This window comes from Chinchilla lanigera, unplaced genomic scaffold (genome assembly GCF_000276665.1).
Source record: "Chinchilla lanigera isolate Chin_1 unplaced genomic scaffold, ChiLan1.0 scaffold00012, whole genome shotgun sequence".
NCBI classification, from domain to species: Eukaryota; Metazoa; Chordata; class Mammalia; order Rodentia; family Chinchillidae; genus Chinchilla; species Chinchilla lanigera.
Genome location: NW_004955413.1, coordinates 9,243,226 through 9,247,907, shown reverse-complemented (window position 1 = coordinate 9,247,907; position 4,682 = coordinate 9,243,226). Strand labels below are relative to the sequence as shown.

The following is a 4,682-nucleotide window of genomic DNA, read 5'->3' as shown; positions in this document are numbered from 1 at the left end:
TGTGTGTGTGTGTGTGTGTGTGTGTTTTAGAGACAAGGTCTCGCTATGCAGTTCAGGCTGGGCTTGAGCTCACTTTGTAGCCCAAGCTGCTCCTGAACTCGTAATGATCCTCCTGCCTCAGCCTCCCAAGTGCTGGGATTACAGGCGTGTGCCACCCTGCCAGGGCACCCTAGGGCTTCTTGAGTGTCCTCATGAGATGGAAACTATTTTCCCCCTATATCAAGTGTTCCAAGAAAATATGACAGAAGCTCCTATTTCTTTCGTTGTCTAACATTAAAGTCTCACTCTGTTATTGCTTCAATAGGTCAACGTTACTCAGTGAGGGAGGGGATTTCATAGAAGTGTGGCTACTAAAATGTAAGAATCACTTCAGGCTGTCAAACTCCATAATAAAACACTATCCCATCAACACCTGTCTTAGTGATTGCTTCTTAGGAGGCAGGAATTAACACATCTGCTTGCTGGGCAGAGGTAGGATCTATCTATTTCTTCCTTTAGTTCTTTGAGTATATTTAAGACAATTGACCTAAAGTATTTGTCTAGTTAGTCCAATGTTTATGCTTCCTCATGAAGTTCCCATTAATTTCTTTTTTCCTATAAGCAGGTCAATAATTCCTTGTTTCTTTTTTTTTTTTTTTTGCTGTGAAGTCCCTAGCTCTTTAATAAAATGAACAGATCCTCATTAAAGCAACAACTCTAAGTATTTTAATATATATGCTAATTCATTTCATTTATACTACTAGTTTCTCTTAGTTTATTGAAAGGAAAGTTTTGTGCTATTATCTGTTTCTTTTGTTGTTGCTAATGTACTTTTATTTTTTATTAAGACACTGTTATCATCAGACATGCAGTTTCTTCCTCCTATGTGCCTGGCTCTATAAAATGGGTTCTACTCTCTGCCTTATGCTGTTAAGTTTATAAACACAATATACCAATACAAAGTTGAAGCCATTAAAAAGTGCTTAGTAACAACTATCAGGAGATAATTAAATTTGTAGTGTTGATGAATCTAGAGAGATCTGGAAATAACACACAAACATGACAGTCAAAGTTTTACTTAGGAAGAAGTGATAGAAAAACTCTTTATGTGCCACAGAAGAATTTTCTAAATGTCCCAAGTTTACTTCCTTTCTGCTATTATCTTCAAATACTGCAGAGCACTGTGAGCTACATCATTCAGGCACTGGTATAGGAGATACTCGAGCTATGACAAATGATGATAAGACAGGTTGACAGTTTGGTAAGACACTGATACTGTCCATTGGCGCTCAGTTCTTCCATACCCAAATATATTATGCTAAAACCTTGTTCCTTGGCAATTTCACTAAGCAGCTGGATGTAATCTGTATCTGGGATACGGTACTGAGAAGGCTTCTTTTCAGTAAGTTGATCTTTTCACTGGGAGAATTCCTCAAAGAATGTCAAGTGCATCCTGAAGAATGCCCTGTTACATTTGTTAGAGAAATATGGTTCTCTAGAGAAACATTACTAAATTTGGCAAGAAATTTCTCAGCAGCATTTTTCTTAGCTTTTTTTGATCGAACTCCTTTCCAGTTTCCATAAATAATTCTATACTACAAATTGTGGTTTATTGTCTCTTATGAGCAGGTCCTCTCTCCTGGGAGAGGATATAAGAGAAAATCTCCAGCAATGATGAATATTCAGTTCTAATAAACCAAGAGGATTAAGCTGACTCTGGTTGCTTGGACAGATCAAGAATAAGGGGTCAGGAACTGCAAAGCAAATATCTACCTTCCTGGGATCTCTTAGTTTCACCTGATATAGGTTGTAATTGTTTAGTGACCTTTGTAAAAAAAAAAAATTCTTTTTGTGTGATACTGGTGATTGAACTCAGAGCCTTTGCACTAAAGTACATCCCCAGCCCTTTTTATATTTTATTTTGAGACTAAATTGTCCAGCTTGGGGTTGAATTTATAATATTCTTGCCTCAATGCCACCAAGCTCAGGAATTGTATTCTTTGTATTATGTAGTCCCTGCAGAGTCTGTTCTTCCAGCTTAGTCCTAGGTAATGTTTAACAGAGATTTTCTTAAACTTCTAGAAGCAACAAAGAAAGACAATACTCTCATGTCTTTGCAAATTGATTCTGTGTTAGCATCAATGCTTCAGTGCTTAGCTGGGCCATTTAAAACTCTGCCTTAGCCTTCACTTCCTACTTATGCTAAGCCTAATGATCAAGCAGTGGTGAAAGTTTATGGTCTTTTCAAATCTTTTCTAAGGATGTGGGCTGGGGATTTAGCTCAGCCGCACAGCGCCTGCCTGGCAAGTGCAAGGTTGTGAGTTCGATTTCCAGTACTGGAAAAAACAAACAAACAAACAAACAAAAGGATGTGTTCTGACCTGGGCATGTACACAATTTTCTTAATCCCCCTGTATCCAGAAGCTTTTTGAAACCCTCATTCCACAAGTATATCACTTCACAGCTTTCCCTCCCAGACTTTTAATATGTCCATACATGTCTATTATTTGATTCAATTGTTATCATTTGCTCCAGGATGTGGAAGTTTGTTCATTTACCTCCCCATGTTTTCAAGAAACATCCTCCAGATAGCCACTTTCTACTTTGAGAGAGTTATAAATTAAAGGTGGGGATGGGGGAGAGAAAAAGAAAAAGAAAGGCACCCCTTATTTCAGTCTTTCACTTCCAAACAGGTCAAAGCATTCACATACAATTCCTTACAAAGTCTCTTCTGTTCTCTTCCAAACCAGGAACTTAAAACATGAAATCTGACTATTATCTTCTAGATCACTGCTATACCAGGCAAGAGAATTGGGAAAGAGTTAAAGAGTTATAACATTAAAACACGGAAAACCTCCTCTACCATGTTTCAGTTCCCCCCTCTCCCTTTGCTACTGAGGATCAGGCCCAGAGGCATTCTACAACTAAACTACATCACCACCCCTTTTTATTTTGAGATAGGGTCTAGCTAAGCTGCCTTGGTGGGACTCAAATTTAAGCTCCTCCTGCCTCAGCCTCCCTCAGTGCTGGGATTATAGGTATACACTACTGTGCCCAGTTTTATAGACCATTCTCTTCATCATGGGTCACTTGGCTGCTGTTTATCTTCTAAACTTTCAAGGTAAGTTATGATGATTTTTGACATGTGAACTCCAAATGGCTTGGGCAGGCCTGATCCTACAGTATTGGTGATTGTAGCCCTCATGGCTTCTCTCTTAGGTTGGCTCTGCTCACTGCCTACAGCATTCCTCAGATGATTTATGTTCCTGGGTTTGTCAACTTCCCAGAGTCTCCACTGAACTTTTGGCTTCATTCTTACAGCTTCATAGACTGCCCTTTCAGGGGCCCACTACCAGGTCTCCCACACCCTCTTCTGAAACCTGGGTGGAAGCTGCTTTGACCCTACAACTCTTGTATTATGCATGCCTGTAAACCAGCACATGTGGATAAAGCCAAGTTCTTCTGTCCGTTCAAGCACCAGATTTCACTAAAAGTAGCAATCAGTAACCACGCTACAGGCTGAACATTGGACTGCCTTGAAATTTCCTCCACCAAATTAATGAGTCTGCCACCCTTAATCTTAGTTTCCCATACAGTCTTAGGACATGAGCAAAATGAAAATAAATTTTCTGCCAGAGAGTAACATACATGGCCTTTAACCCAACTGCCAATGGAGTCCTTATACTCCACTGAAACCTAAGTATGGCAATTACTGTCTGTATTTCTATCAGCATTCCAGTCTTCTGAGCTTTGACCAGACTCTCCCTTTGAACTCAAATTATAGTATTCTGGCATCTCTGAAATTTTCCAAACTCCTCCTGCAAGTGAGTTCCAAAGATTTATAAATTACATGTTCAGATAGTCACAGCAATGACCTCACTTCTCATATTAAAATCTGTCTTAGTCACTTTCTTGTTACTGAGACACAATACTTGACACCCACATGTTAAAGAGGGAGAGGTTTATTTTGGCTCAACAGTCTTTGGAGATTTCAGACCATTGATCTCTGGTTCCAGGGTAGACATAGCATGGTGGGAGAGTCTGGGAGAGGAGAGCTGCTCTGTCATGGTGATCAGGAAACAGAGAGTGAGGAGAAAGCTGGAGAAGGAGATATACCCTTTCAGGTCATGGTTTTAGTGACCGCCCCCCTCCCACCCCAGCCAGACCCCATCTCCCACTGGCAAGTCATCTATATTATCTTTATGATTCAGTCACCTGCCAGAAGCCCTGCCTATGAGTGCATGAGGCCTCTGGGGGACAGTCTTAATCCAAAGCATAATGGTAATCAATATTCTAATTCTGTCAATATCTTTTCCCATGTATGGACACCTTCCTCTCTTTGCTCTATGTTCCAGGATACACTCTATTGTACACATCTTTTTTTAATCCTGTTTGGAGCTCACAAAAGAACTTTAATATGCAGTGTTTTTATTTATTGCTCATGATCATTGCAGGGTTTTATATAGGTGATGTTGAAGTATGAATATTATTAGCAACAAAGTTATCTTGTTTTCAAATAATAATAATGAACTCTTCTTAGGTATCTATGAATCACTCTTATTGTATAGCTAGGAACAAGTATTATTAACACTTAAGGGTGGAAAAATAGAGGCAAGAACACCACTCTTCATGGTTTCCGTCAAATTAATGGGAACCAGTGATAGCAGCACCTTCTTTGATGCAGGGGAATCCTGTAACATGTC

At 39.5% G+C, this 4,682-nt stretch overlaps 1 pseudogene; it reads right to left on the bottom strand.

Moving 5' to 3' along the window:
* Positions 1 to 1,120: 1,120 nt before the first annotated feature.
* On the bottom strand, positions 1,121 to 2,545 carry LOC102028404 (annotated as a pseudogene).
* Positions 2,546 to 4,682: the final 2,137 nt, after the last annotated feature.